General features: G+C 51.2%; 1 gene segment (V, D, J or C); it reads right to left on the bottom strand.

The window, feature by feature from the left end:
• Positions 1 to 15,840, bottom strand: part of LOC128847055 (immunoglobulin heavy constant gamma 2-like) — a 212,186-nt gene that overhangs the window by 104,654 nt on the left and 91,692 nt on the right.

The raw sequence follows: 15,840 nt of genomic DNA, 5'->3' as shown, positions 1-15,840 counted from the left end.
TTGTGCAACCATGGCAGTTCTGTCCCCGGCATGTTTTCCACAAAGGGGCTTTCTCCCAACAAAACCGGAGACCTTCAGATTTGCTCCTTGGACCCAGAGAGCCAAATAACCATAATGGGACTCAGGAGTCCCAATCCCTCGATTGGCTGGAAAATCTCAGCCATTGTTCCCGCTGCTCCATAAGATGAGAGTCCCGCTCCTTCCACCAGGGAACCCAGTGACCTATTTCCAACTCCAATGACCCTCAGCCCTTGTCCCAAACAGCCCCTGGGCTTTGCACCCCTGAGAGAGAGGCACTCAGTTACCACCTGATGCCTGTTGAAATATTTGCTCAGCCCAGCCCTCAACGCTGCCTCCTGCCCCCAACCAGGTGGTGGCAACTGTAATCGACACCCTCTGGAGGTCTCTCTCCTTCCCCCTTCGCTGGAGGACCTCTACATAGTGCAGAATGCCACAATCAGTTGTTTGGTGAGCGGCATGGAGACCCCCGGCAGTCTGGAGGTCTCCTGGAGCCGGGCTAGCGGGGGCCCGTTGGCCGTGGTCTCCAGGGAGCCGGTGCTGCAGGAAGATGGCACCTACAGTGCAACCAGCATCCTGCGGGTGTGCGTGGAGGAGTGGCAGGCGGGCGAGGAGTTCACTTGCACCGTGAAGCACCAAGACATCCCGTCGGCCATTGTCAAGACCATCCGCAAGAGTCACAGTAAGAACTCAGACTTTTCCCTATAGGGGCCCCAGCTCCAATCGGCTGCAGGCTGGGGGGAGTGGCTGGCTCAGAGTGTGGGGAATGGGACATGGGACCTTCTGTATGCAGGGGGCGCCAGCTCTGATCCGGCTTCAGGTCTTTGGGACTGGGAGTTACATATTTGTGCGTGCGTCGAAATGTGCAAATTTATGAGACTGAAGGGGATGGAGAGTCAGGACACCTGGGTTCTTTTTCTGGCTCTGGGAGGGTAGTGGGATGTAGTGGGTTAGAATAGGGAGACTAGATGCTGTGACTCCTGGGTTCTAGCCCTTTTCATGGAAGGTATTTGGATCTAGTGGGTTAGTGTGGCCCGAACTCCTGGATTCTATCCATGGGTCTGGGAGGGGTGTGAGCGGTCTAGTGGGACATAGCAGGGTGATGAGTGTGGGGGTGGTAGCCAGGACTCCTGGGTCCCAATCCTTAGCATTAACCCCTCGCTGTTTCTCATGGCAGTGGTCTCCCTCCGGGCCCCTTCTGTCTACATCTCCCCTCCTCACGCTGAGGAGCTGTCTCTCCGGGAATCAGCCACCATCACCTGCCTGGCCTCCGGCTTCCAGCCCAGAGAGATCCTGGTGACATGGACCCAGCAGGACCGGCCCGTGCCCCAGGAAGCCTACACCAACATCGGCCCCATCCGGGAGGCTGGGAAGGAGGAGGTCTACTTCATCTACAGCAAACTCAATGTCTTGGCGTCCGAATGGGAGCGGGGGGACACCTACGCCTGCCTGGTGGGGCACGAGGGTCTGCCCATGACCTTCATCCACCGGAGCGTGGACAAATCCTCCGGTAAACCCATCGCTGTCAATGTCTCTGTGATCTTGTCCGACACCGACGTCACCTGCTACTGAGAGCAGAGGCCTGCGGGCTCCTCACGGCGTATCTGAGATGCCACGGAACCTCGTGGGGTCTGGGATTCCTCCTAGCCTGTGTGTAAAGCTGTGGTAGCTCTGGAGTACAGAGCCTGGCTGTGTGTGGAATATGCCCAAATAAAAATGCACAATACTAGAGTTTGTGATGAAGCGTGTGTCTTCTGGCAGAGACTGTCTCTGTGTTTTATCTACCCCCCCAATGCTTCCTCCCACAATATCCAGATGGATTCATCCACCCTTCTTTCTTTCTCTCTAGCCATCCTCCTTTCCTTATGTATTGTCTCGATCAATTCATCCTTCCACAGGATCCTTCCATCCATCCATCCATCCATCCTACCCTCTGTAGAACCTGTGTCTTTGATTCTACCATATCCATCCATTCATACATGCAAAATTATGCAGTGTCCTCTCTGTATCCATCCATCCTCATGCAGTGTCATGTTCCTACCTGCCCATCCCTCTGCAGTGAGTTGCCATCCACCCATTATTATTCATGACAGTGCAGCTCCTAGATGTCCTGACTGAGGTTAGGGCCCCATTGGATGGGCACTGCACGAACACACATAGGGCAAACGTCCTGGAACCAAGGCGCTGATAGTCTAAGCAGAGAGAGGCTGGGAGGGGATATTTTGGCACAAAGGGATTAAAATTGGGACACTAAAAAGGAGTGAGACACCGAACTCCCTGGAACTTGTGAGTTTATTTTACGGGCACCTAATTTCCTAAGAGTCCTTTAAAGACCGCAGCCTAAGTGGCTTGTCTCTGGTCACACTGCAGGTCAGTGGGAGAGGTGGGAATAGAGCCCCGATCCCCCATCTCCAAGACTTGTTGGTTAACCATTGCACCTGTCTAGCAATATAGTCGTTGCCACTCTGGCATCAGAACTCCTCAGAGATACGTCCTCACCTGACCACATAAGGTGCAGAGGCAGAGCTCCCAGGAATCTGGTGTTATGTCTGCAGGGAGCTAGGCAGAAGGGTGAGACTGAGTTAGGAGCCTCCATTCCCACCAGCTCTGTCCCTGGATGTATGACCATGGGGTGTTGTGCAGGAGAAGTGATTTCACCTCTGTGTACGGGGTTAGGGGGACCAATACTGGAATATAGCATTCAGTTTGGGAGTCAACATGCAGTGACAGTCAGAAAAGGTAACAATGGTAGGAACCATTAGGAAAGGGAGAGACAATAAAACAGAAAATCTCATAATGCCACCTATAAATCCATGGTATGTTCACAGCTTGAATACTGCATGCAATTCTGATCGCCCCATCTCAAGAAAGATGTATTAGAAATGGAGAAGGTACAGAGAAATGGGAGAAAATTGATCATGGGGAGGGAACAGTTTCCGTATGAGGAGAGATTAGAAAGGCTGGGACTTTTCATCTTAGAAAAGAAATGATTAAGGGGGAATATGATAAAGGTCTCTAAAATCATGACTGGTGTGGAGAAAGCAAATAAGGAAGTGTTATGTTCCCCTTCAGATAACACAAGAACCAGGGGTCACCCAATGAAATTAAATGGCAGCTGGTTTAAAACAAACACAAGGAAGTACTTCTTCACACAACAGAGTCAACCCATGGAACTAGTTGTCAGGGGATGTTGTGATGGCAAAAAATATAACTGTGTTCAAAAAAGAATTAGACAAGTTCATGGAGGAGAGGTCTATTAAAGCTTATTAGTCAAGATGGTCAGGGACGCAGCCCTAAGCTCTTGTCCCTAAAGCTCTGCCTGTCATAGGCTGGTACTGTATGACAGCAGATGGATGACTCAATAATTGCCCTGATCTGGTTATTCCCTCTGATACATCTGGCATCAGCCACTGTTGGAAGACAGGATATTGGGGTAGATGGACCATTTGTCCCATGCAGTGTGGCCATTCTCTGGTCCAATATTCAAACAGACGTTTGAAAAATTGGAGAGGGTGCAAAAGAGAGCTAGAAAAATGACTAGAGGGCTGGAGAAAATGCGTTCCAGTGAGAGATGGGAGCAGAGGAATTGGCTGAAAGAGACATTCAGGAGATGGCTTCATTGATATATATAAGTACCTCCCTGGGGAGAAAGTACCAGGCAGTAAAGATCTGTAACTTAGTATAGAAAGGCTGAAGAGGAGCCAATGGCTGGAAGTTAAACCTAGACAGATACAAATGTATAATAAAGCACTTTGGGTGGATCAGGGTTGTGCTGACACTGCAGATACAGTCTACCGGACTGTCCTGGGCCTCACCACAATGCAGCCCAATTGCCAGAGTCTAAGCGGCAGCCCTTGGGTTCTGGGCGGTGTGGTCTAATGGGCCGAGACAATACAGCGACCCACGAGCACAGAGCGGTATGGCCTAGTGCCCAGGGTCAATATATTAGCCCTCGAGTGCAGGGTTTTGTTTCCTAGGGGGTAGAGTCAATATAGTGGCCCTTGAGTGCAGGGGAGCGTGGCCTAGGAGTCAGAGTGAATAGAGAGGCCCTCAAATGCAGGGGAGTGTAGTGTAATGGCCAAACCCAGGGGCCGTCACCAGAGGGGTGGTGCTCAGGGTAGGGGGACATGGGCCCACCTGACTCCACCAGGTCCTGACCCAGGGCCCTAGCAGTGGTGGAGTGGTCCACCACTGGGTCAGCGGGGAATCATAGACTCAAAGGTCTGGAAGGGACCTTGAGAGCTCATCTAGTCCAGTCCCCTGCACTCATGGCAGGACTAAATATTATCTAGACCATCCCTGACAGGTATTTGTCTAACCTGCTCTTAAAAATCTCCAATGATGGATATTCCACAACCTCCCTAGGCAATTTATTCCAGTGCTTACCCACCCTGACAGGAAGGTTTTCTAGTGTCCAACCTACAGCTCCCTTGCTGCAATTGAAGCCCATTGCTTCTTGTCCTATCCTCACAGGTTAAGGAGAACAATTTTTCTCCCTCCTCCTTGTAACAACCTTTTATGTACTTGAAAACTGTTATCATGTCCTCGCTCAGCCTTCTCTTTTCCAGACTAAGCAAACCCAGTTTTTAATCTTCCCTCATAGGTCACGTTTTCTAGACCTTTAATCGTTTTTGTTTCTCTTCTCTGACTTTCTACAATTTGTCCACATCTTTCCTGAAATGTGGCGCCCAGAACTGGACACAATACTCTAGTTGAGGCCTTATCATGTGGAGTAGTACAGAAGAATTACTTCTTCTGTCTTGCTTACAACAGTCCTGCTAATACATCCCAGAATGATGTTCGGTTTTTTTGCAACACTGTTAAACTGCTGACTCATAATTAACTTGTGATCCACTATGACCCCCAGATCCCTTTCCGCAGTTCTCCTTCCTAGGCAGTCATTTCCTATTTTGTATGTGTGCAACTGATTGTTCCTTCCTAAGTGGAGTACTTTGCATTTTTCCTTATTGAATTTCATCCTATTTACTTCAGACCATTTCTCCAGTTTGTCTAGATCAATTTGAATTTTATTCCTATCCTCCAAGGCACTTGTAATCCCTTCCAGTTTGGTATGATCTGCAAACTTTATAAGTGTACTCTCTATGCCATTATCTAAATCATTGATGAATATATTGAACAGAACCGGACCCAGAACTGATCCCTGTGGGACCCCACTCATTATGCCCTTCCAGCATGACTGTGAACCACTGATAACTACTCTCTGGGAATGAAGTATCAAAGGGGTAGCCATGTTAGTCTGGATCTGTAAAAGCAGCAAAAAGTCCTGTGGCACCTTATAGACTAACAGACGCATTGGAGCATGAGCTTTCGTGGGTGAATAAGAAGAAGTGGGTATTCACCCACGAAAGCTCATGCTCCAATACGTCTGTTAGTCTATAAGGTGCCACAGGACTCTTTGCTGCTCTCGGGAATGGTTTTCCAACCAGTTATGCACCCACCTTATAGTAGCTCTGTCAAGGCTGCTTCCCCACTTTGAACTTTAGGGTACAGATGTGGGGCCTGCATGAAAACTTCTAAGCTTAACTACCAGCTTAGATCTGGTCCGCTGCCACCACTCCCAATGTGCTAATTCCCTTCCCTGGGTAGCCTTGAGAGACTCTTCACCAATTCCCTGGTGAATACAGATCCAAACCCCTTGGATCTTAAAACAAGGAGAAATTAACCATCCCCCCTCCTCTCTCCCACCAACTCCTGGTGAATCAAGATCCAACCCCCTTGGATCTAAAAAAAACAGGGAAAATCAATCAGGTTCTTAAAAAGAAGGCTTTTAATTAAAGAAAAAGGTAAAAATCATCTCTGTAAAATCAGGATGGGAAAATAACTTTACAGGGTAATCAAACTTAAAGAGCCCAGAGGAACCCCCTCTAGCCTTAGGTTCAAAGTTACAGCAAACAGAGGTAAACACCCTAGTAAAAGGTACATTTATAAGTTGAGAAAAACAAAGATAAAACTAATACGCCTTGTCTGGCTGTACTTACAAGTTTGAAATATGAGAGACTTGTCCAGAAAGACTTGGAGAGCATGGATTGATGTCCGGTTCCTCTCAGTCCCAAGGGCGAACAACTCCCAAAACAAAACAAAAGCCTCCCCCTCTCCCAAGATTTGAAAGTATCTTGTCCCCTTATTGGTCCTTTGGGTCGGGTGTCAGCCAGGTTACCTGAGCTTCTTAACCCTTTATAGGTAAAATGATTTTGGAGTCTCTGGCCAGGAGGGATTTTATAGTATTGTACACAGGAGGGCTGTTACCCTTCCCTTTATAGTTATGACAAGCTCCATCTAGGTTGCATTTCCATAGTTTGTTTATGAGAAGGTCATGCAATCCAGTATCAAAAGCCTTACTAAAATCAATATATACCAAATCTACCACTTTCCCCCCATCCACAAAGCTTGTTACCCTGTCAAAGAAAGCTATCAGTTTGGTTTGACACGATTTGTTCTTGACAAATCCATGCTGTTACTTATCACCTTATTTTCTTCTACATGTTTGCAAATTGATTGCTTAATTATGTGTTCCATTATCTTTCCGGATACAGAAGTTAAGCTGATTGGTCTGTAATTCCCTGGGTTGTCCTTATTTTCATTTTTATAGATGGGCACTATATTTGCCCTTTTCCAGTCTTCTGGAATCTCTCCCATCTTCTATGACTTTTCAAAGATAATCGCTAATGGCCCAGATATCTCCTTAGTCAGCTTCTTGAGTATTCTAGGATGCATTTTATCAGCCCCTGATGACTTGAAGCCAACTAACTTATCTAAGTAATTTTTAACTTGTTCTTTTCCTATTTTAGCCTCTGATCCTACCTCATTTTCACTGGCATTCACTATGTTAGACGTCCAATCGCCACATACCTTGTTGGTGAAAACCGAAACAGAGACGTCATTAAGCACCTCTGCCATTTCCGCATATTCTGTTATTTTTTTCCTGCCCTCATTGCAACACTGCAACATGCTGACCTTACACGGGTGGGAGATACCACTCCCTCCACCTCCCTGGGTCACTTCCGACTGGGCTTCCTGAAGCTGCAGTCCATATCACGTCGGGGTCTCCGGGCTCCTCGGCGCAGGTAATTCCCTGGGACTCCGACTCCAGCTGTCAGCTGTAGGCAACAGGTCTCTGGTGTGTGTCTCTAGATCTCTGCCTTCCGCAGGCAAGGGCTGTAATGGCCCCTGGGCTGGAGCCTCGACTGAGTCCTTCCTCCTTGGCAGTCAGTGCAGACTGAGCTGGGCTGCTCTTCTGTACACCAGCACAGCATTTGGAGCGTGCTTAGCATGGTCTGAGGGGCAGGACTTCCTCCCCCACTAGGGTGGGATTAACCCTGTCTTGGCTAGTGCGGGTTTGCACACCCCGTGACAGGCACAAAATCTGGAAGGGACCCATTGGAATGAACTTCCAGTGGAAGCGGTGGAGTCTCCATCTCAAGATCTGTACATCCAGCCTGGGGCCCATTGCTCCCAATAAAGACAAGTCATTGGGCTCCATAGAGGGGTAGTTGGGTGAGATTCTCAGGCCTGTGGTATACAGGAGGTCAGGCTCATTGTTGTAATGGTCCCTTCTTGCCTTAAGATCTACAAAAGCATCAGTCAAGGTTTCAGAATTAGGAAGGTTACTTCAATTATCCACCACTGAACTCTATGGCCCAGGCCATACAGTGCGCTGGTGAGTGAATTAAGATTTCAGTTGGTACATCCACACAGCTGAGGCCTCTCATGCCAGCCCTTTGAGTAACAAGGAGTGTACTAAGTTGAGGAGGCTCCAGGCCATTTCCCAGTAGGTGTTTGTGCTGTTGACAAGACACATGGATGGGCTCAGGGAATGCTGGGCTGTGAGTCGTTCCAACTCTTGGGAATGGTTTCCCAATGGAGCCCAGGCTGGTGGTGAATGAAAGAGGCTCCTACTGAGTGGTATCCCATGTGGAATGAGTTGGGAGAGGTCTTTACTCAGTCCCCATGACACAACAATACAGACGGCTCAAGGAATTAGAAATGGGCAATGGAGAAGTCGGCCTACAGGGACTGAGGTCACTGCTGTGTGACAGTGGCAGAGTTGCTCTGAGAAATCAGTTGGGGGCCATCACTTCTGTTTCCAGCATCCTGACAATATGGGGCAGCTCAGGGTGTTGGTGATGGGGTGGTGTCAAGGCTGTATCCCCACTTTGAACTTTAGGGTACAAATGTAGGGGCCTGCATGAAAACTTCTAAGCTTAACTACCAGCTTAGGTCTGGTCCGCTGCCACCATCCCAATGGATTCCCTCCCTGGGAAGCCTTGAGAAACCTTTCACCAATTCCCTGTGAATACAGATCCAAACCCCTTGGATCTTAAAACAAGGAGAAATTAACCATCCACCCTTCTTTCTCCCACCAACTCCTGGTGAATACAGTTCCAACCCCCCTGGGATCTAAAACAAGGAAAAATCAATCAGGTTCTTAAAAAGAAGGCTTTTAATTAAAGAAAAAGGTAAAAATCATCTCTGTAAAATCAGGATGGAAAATAACTTTACAGGGTAATCAAACTTAAAGAGCCCAGAGGACCCCCTCTAGTCTTAGGTTCAAAGTACAGCAAACAAAGATAAACACTCTAGTAAAAGGTACATTTACAAGTTGAGAAAACAAAGGAAAACTAACACGCCTTGCCTGGCTATTTACTTACAAGTTTGAAATAGGAGAGACTTGTTTAGAAAGATGTGGAGAACCTGGATTGATGTCTGGTCCCTCTCAGTCCCGAGAGCGAACGAACTCTCAAACAAAGAGCACACTCAAAAGCCTTCCCCCATCCCCCAAGATTTGAAAGTACCTTGTCCCCTTATTGGTCCTTTGGGTCAGATGCCAGCCAGGTTACCTGAGCTTCTTAACCCTTTACAGGGAAAAGGATTTTGGAGTCTCTGGCCAGGAGGGATTTTATAGTATTGTACACAGGACAGCTGTTACCCTTCCCTTTATAGTTATGACAGGTGGCCATGCCTTTCCCCCTTTTGTAGGTGTAGCCCAAATGTGGTGATGGGCGGCAGATCTTCCCCCTTCTCAGATCACGGGTTGCAATGGAGTCCAAGCGGGTAGTAGCTTAAAAGTTGTTCCCATCAGCTGGCCCTGTAATTAGGTGTATGACAGTCATGTGAAGAGGTCTCCACTGAGTTTGGGACCCCAATGTGCTAGGAGCTGCACACACGTAGAGTAAGAGACAGTCTCTGCCCAGAAGAGTTTAATGTCCAAACAGAGAAAGGGTGTGAAGGGAAACTGAGGCACAGAGAGGGGAGGTGAATTGCCTGAGGTCCTGCAAGGTCAATGACTAGGGTGACCAGATGTCCCGATTTTATAGGGACAGTCCTGATTTTTGAGTCTTTTTCTTATATAGGTTCCTATTACCCCCCACCCCCTGTCCCGATTTTTCACACTTGCTGTCTGGTCACCCTATCAATGACAGAGCTGGGAATAGACCCATGGGGGTCCTGAGTCCCATCCTAGTGCTCTGTTCACTGGACCACACTCCCTCTGGGATGGTGCGAGTTGGGGGAGATCTCAGAACAGCTCTGGGGTAAATTCCCCAGGTCCCCAAAATAGGGACTTTTGGTGGTGGGGGAATTGGTGCCTCTGCTGTCCGGGAACCGGTCCCAGCACGGCTGAAGCTGGCATTGACTGAGAAGATGCTGCTGTTTGATGGGTGTGCATGGCCCCATTGAGTTATGTATTGGCAGGTCTCAGCCCAGTTCCCTGGCTGGCCAAGGGAGGGGGAGGGCATGCTCAGGGAGGGGCATGTCGTGCCGCTGGCTGGGGTTTGTAAAGGAGCCAAAGGGTGAGAAATTTGATGGAAGTTGGGGGCTGAAATCCCTGAGGCTGCTCTGAGAATTGCAGCCTGTGATGGGGGGTCTCCACCTGCAGCCTGCCGGTCTCTCCTGGCCGGGAACCCTCTGTCTCTGGCCCTGGACAGGAACTCCTGCCAAGAGCACAGATCGGAGCTCCCTGCTGGGCCCACTCAGCTCCTTGGCTTAATGAAGAGACCTCTCTAACCGGCCCGTTTATCTCATCCCCAGCTCCTCACTGCCTGGTGGAGGACCACGGCGTCTATGTTGAAGGAGGAGAGGAGGAATCTGACGGTCTCTGGACACCTGTTGTCTTCATTGCTCTCTTCCTGCTCAGCCTGTTGTACAGCGCCGGCGTCACGCTGGCTAAGGTAATAGCCACAGCTACCTTCATGGTCACGCTTCACTGCTTCTAGCAATAACCAGCGCTCAGTAATCTATCCCCCCATCAGCCACCAACCACCCTCGGGAACTACTCAGTCACCCACACTCAGTGATGAAATTCAATAAGGACAAATGCAAAGTATTCCACTTAGGAACGGACAACCAGTAGCACACACAGAATGGGAAATGACTGCCTAGGAAGGAGTACTGTGGAAAGGGATCTGGGGGTCATAGCGGTAAATATGAATCAACAATGTAATACCGTCGGAATAAAACCCCAAATTACCAGATGTATTAGCAGGAGTGTTGTAAGGAAAACACGAGAAGTAATTCTTCCGCTCTGCTCCGCGCTGATACGGCCTCAGCTGGAGTCTTGTGTCCAGTTGTGGGCACCACATTTCAGGAAAGATGTGGAAAAATTGACAAAAGGCCATAGGAGAGCAAGAAAAATCATTTAAGGGCTTGAAAACGAGGTGTGAGGGAAGATTGAAAGAACTGGGTTTGTTTAGTCTGGATAAGAGAAGACTGGGGTAGCCGGGGCGGGGGAATGACATGATACCATTTTTGAAATACATAAAAGGTTGTTGCAAAAAGGAGAGTGAAAAATTGTACTCGTTATCCTCTGAGGATAGGACAAGAAGCAATGGGCTTAAATTGCAGCAAGGCCGGTTTAGGTTGGACACTGGAAAAATCTTCCTACCTGTCAGGCTGGGTAAATACTGGAACAAATTGCCCAGGGAGGTTGTGGAGCCTCCATTGTTGGAGGTTTTTAGGAACAGGTTAGACAAGGAATCAGCAACCTTTGGCACGTGGCTCACCAGGGTAAGCACCCTAGTGGGCCGGGTTGGTTTGTTTACCTGCCGTGTCGGCAGGTTCGGGCGATCGCAGCTCCCACTGGACGCGGTTCGCAGCTCCAGGCCAATGGGGGCTGTGGGATGAGGGATGTGCCGGCTGCAGCTTCTTGCCATCCCCATTGGCCTGGCAGCTAAACAAACCGGCCCGGCCTGCCAGGGTGCTTACCCTGGCGAGCCGCGTGCCAAAGGTTGCCGATCCCTGGGTTATACAAATACCTGTCAGGGATGCAGGGCTGGCTCTAGGTTTTTTCCCGCCCCAAGCAAAAAAATTTTTGCCCCCCCCCCCCCCTTTTTTTTTTTTTTGGCTTTTACATGTTTGCACTTTGCAATGTTGTTGTTTTGTTTGTTTGACTGGGTGCGGTACTGATGCAGCATTGGGCAATGACTGCATCTGAATCTGCTGGAGCCGGGTGTATCTGCCTGAATTTCTTATTGAGACAGAGGAGCTGAAACGCCCCACGGGCCACTAGAGCGCCTGAGTAACTCGTGGCCTGGGATATGTGCGCAGGGGAAATACAGACTAGAGAGGGACATTTCCAGAGGCTTAAATCCCCACGTGCTTTGCTGCCCCAGTGTCACGCCTGGGTCTCTTGAAGGAAGGCTGCGGGGTTGTGCAGCCGCGGTCGGAGGCTGAGCGAGAGCCCTCAACAGGGGACAGTTATCTCCTGAGACAGCCCTGGGCTTTCCTGGGCACGCTCCGTAGTTCAGTCTTACTAGGAGCTGGGCTGCTGCTTCCGAGCGCTTTCTGCTCCTTTCCCTCCTTTCAAATGAGCCTGACGTTCCCCAGGTCATTCACTGACATGGGTGAGGAGCGCGCTGGAGAATTGCCTGCTGTCCGACGGGGGCTAATCCCGACACTGCCACTTGATCAAAGGTCGGGTCATTATCTTTAAAAAGTTGTGCCTGAATGAAAGGATTTCTCCCGGCTCAGATTCATTCCCAAGGGGGCAGGGGAGGGAGAGAAGAAGGGGGAAGCCGGGCTAACCCTTGAAGGGGTATATCATGGCGCTCTCTACCGGTGTGCACGGCCACCTCTAGGTTTTTGCCACCCCAAGCAAAAAAGTTTGGCTGCCCCCCCCACCCCAGACCTGGGCTCTGCCCCCCACCCACACCCTCTGCCACCCCAACGCTGGGCTCCCCCCCACCAGTGCTGACTCCGCCCGCTCCCCCCTCGCCTCCAGCAGGTCCAGCGCTGGCAGGGTCAGGATAAGCAGCGGGGCTCCCGGGCCGCGCCTGAGCCCGGGATCCCTCCAGCTCGGGCTCCCACCTCCAGGACCGGCCAGACCCGGGAGGGCAGAGCCGGGGGACTGCCTGGCAGAGGGCTGAGGAGCCGGGGCAGGGCAGCCTGAGAGGGAGCAGAGACCCGGAGAGCGGGACACAGGCCCCGCACAGCAGCGCCCCGGGCACCGGTCCCCTCTATGGCCCCACTGCTGCTGCTGCTCCTGACCGCCCTGCCATAGTCCCTGGGCGGCTCGGGACGCTTTGCCCAGTCCCGGCTGCGGTGCTGGGGGACAGCCGCCCTGCGGCACCTGCAGGCAGCTCCATGCACCCCACGGGGTGGCCCCCAGCCCGAGTGTCCCCCGCTCAGAGCCTGCCCGGCCTAGCCACAAAGTGCGGGCGCTGCTCCCCCACAGCGTGAACCGCAGCAGCCCCAAGGCGCCCCCCGCGCACGATGTGCTGCTGCTGCCAGGGCTTTTGCCGCCCCTGAAAATGTGCCGCCCCAAGCACCTGCTTGGTTTGCTGGTGCCTGGAGCCAGCCCTGGAGGGATGGACTAGTTATTACTTAGTCCGGCCTCACGGCAGGAGATGGGACTAGGTGACCTCTCGAGGTCTCTCCCTGTCACATATGTCTAGGAATTTATGGTTGTCAGAGGCTAAAACCGAAGTCAGGAATTAGAGCCCAGGTTTAGGAACAGGTTACCTGGAGAGAGGACAGCCTGGATCCAGGACAGGAGCTGGGCTGGAGCCAGACAGGAGCCGGGCTGGACTGAGATGGGAACAAGGCAGGAGCAGGGCTGGAGCCAGACAGGAGCCGGGCTGGACCGAGACGGGAACAAGGCAGGAGCAGGGCTGGAACAATCCGACACAGCCGCTGTCACAGCCCTGGGGAAATACTTTGGGCAACTGCTGAAGTTCTGCTGGGTTATGAGCCGGTCTGCTGACTCTGCCCAGCAATCAGGATGGAGCCGATCAGGCAGCTACAGGCCGGGTGCGCGCGTCAGGTCCCCTGGGACTGGCTCTGCTGCCAGCCCTGATTCCTCACCGTGAGCAACGATCAATCAGAGATAATCAGGAATGATTACTTGTTAATAATCCACCACCCGTCATCACTAATTAACGAGCTCCCGTCAGGGTTGATTCGGCAGTGATCAATAAATGAATCAACAGTCTATTATCAATTCCAATCATTTATCACTGAGAAATCAGTAATCAGGGATTGGCTGTCTCTGGTCAGTACCTAGTGATCTGTAATTAATGTTGAATAGCCATTAATCTGCAATGAATTATCAATAATCAACACTCACAGATCAGTAATTAATGTTAAACAATCAAGGCTCAAGCACCAACCATCAATAAGGTGCTAGTCATTATCAACTGATAATAATCACTTATCAATAATCAGCAATTAATGATCAATGACCAAAAATGAATGATCCCTAATTCAGAAGCTAGAACAAATGTTCACAGAGCAAGGATCAATGAGCGTCAATCACTAACCACTCTGCCATGATCATTAAGGATCAGTCGTGGGGCCCAGATGCACAAGGTCCATAGGAGCCTGTGAAGCCAGTTCTGTGGCGGGGACATGGTGCAATAGCCTGGAACCAGAAGCGGAATCGGCTTAGACAGCTGTGGTTCCAGGGAGTTGGTGTGCGGCACCCGCTGGGCAGCGGCCATTCCCTGAGGCGGTTTGACAAGGCTGGTGTCTCTGTCTGGAAGTTGAGCTCCAGCTTAACCCAGACATCCTGGCAGGACGCAGGCGTGGCTGGGCGAGGTCCGTGGCCCGTGCTATGCAGCAGGACAGGCTGGATGGTCCCACCGGTCCCTTCTGGCCTTGCTCTCCCAGCGTAGGATGCTGGGCGTGAGCCCAACGCCGGGTCCAACGGTACCAGCTGAACCCCTCTGCTCTCTGTGTCCCACAGGTGCAGTGAGTGCCCGGCTCCAGGCTCCTAGGAGGTGGCCAGCACTGCTTCGTCCTCTTCATTCCCTCCCTCCATCTTCAGCCCTCCCGGGCTCCTGCCCTCCCTCCGGACACCTGGAGGGACCATGTTCCACGGCAGCTCAGAGGGCGCGACAACGGCCGCTGAAGGGTCTGAGCTCAGCAGAGCCCAGAGCAGGGAGGGCAGAGTCCTTCCCCGAACGTCCCCATGGGGCAGCCCATGCTGCAGCTTGAACTCAGCCCCGTGCCCCTCAATCCTCCACCCCTGTCCCATAGCAGGGACTAGATTTCCGTGTGTGTGTGTGTGTGTGTGCGCACATCTGTGTCCCAAGCTCTGGTCAACCTGGACTCTGGCGAAGGAGAAGAGTCTCATTGGCTCCTTTCTTTAACTTGCAATTTACACAGGAATTTTGTGTTTGATCCAAAATAAAATGAGTTCAAAATTGGTAGCTGCATTTCAGGGTGGTTTTGGGGGATTTAACCAAGGAGAACGCTACCCACTGTATGTCTCAGTGCCCCGGTATCTATCTATGCATCCGTCCATCCTCATACATACACATCCATTTCTTTCTTTCTTTCTTTCTTTCTTTCTTTCTTTCTTTCTTTCTTTCTTTCTTTCTTTCTTTCTTTCTTTCTTTCTTTCTTTCTTTCTTTCTCACACATGCCTCCCTATCTGATCAGTGGCTTTCCCTGCCCCAGAGATCTCCCCTTCCTGCCCCTCTGTCCCAGCCTGTATAGGCTGAGGGACGAAGCCCCAGCTCTCTGGGTTTGTAGCTAGGCCCCCTATCTCCGAATGGGGCCGATTCAGTGGGCGTCCATCATTTTATTCTCCATGCCCGGAGGCTCCCCCTACAGACAGGACATGCCCCTCTGGAGGGCGTCAGGGGTCCCTGAAAGTCAGGGATGGAGGTTATGAATGAGATGGAGCCTGATTTGTATATTTATTTATTTATTTATTGTCTCTCAGTGCACACAACAAAAGTCTCACACACACACCACACACAGAAATCCCAACGAAGAGCTAAATATGCAAAATACAGCATGACAGACACAACTCTGGCTATGGTCCTGCCCCAGGGCAGGTGGCTGTCTGGCGCAGGGGGTGGGGAAGGGACATGGGGCCTTTCCCCTCTACGGGGTGCTGGCTCTGATCCAGCCCCAGAGCTCAGGAGCCCTGTTGGGCTCAGGAGGGTGGGATTTGGGAGAGGGGTTGTTTCCTCACTAAGGTCGCTGGTTCCCTGCATGACACGAGTTGTCTGGCCTCAGCCAAGCTCCCAGCAGGGCTGATTAGGCCATGTGGGGTGAGCTTCTCGCTCCCCCCAGGGGAGTCTCCCAGAGGCACAGCACTGGTGGGGGGCAGCTGTGGGACTCAGGGTGGTGTCGCCAATGGAGCCGGGAGTCCTGGCCCCTTGTCTCTGGGCGGACGGGGGCAGCGGCCCCTACACCACGCGCTGGATCACGTTCTTGTACTCAGGGCTTCTCACCTTTTTCAGCTGTACCATGGTGGAGAAAAACCACTTTACCTGCAGGGGACAGAGAGAGCAAGGGTGAGAGGGGTCAGCGCTGGGGGAGCTGCTCTGTCTGTCTGTCATTCCTTCCTGCTTTTAT

The sequence above is a fragment of the Malaclemys terrapin genome, chromosome 12 (genome assembly GCF_027887155.1).
Source record: "Malaclemys terrapin pileata isolate rMalTer1 chromosome 12, rMalTer1.hap1, whole genome shotgun sequence".
NCBI classification, from domain to species: domain Eukaryota; kingdom Metazoa; phylum Chordata; order Testudines; family Emydidae; genus Malaclemys; species Malaclemys terrapin.
Note: the sequence above shows the minus strand (reverse complement) of the source record. Positions and strands in the feature narration are given on the sequence as shown.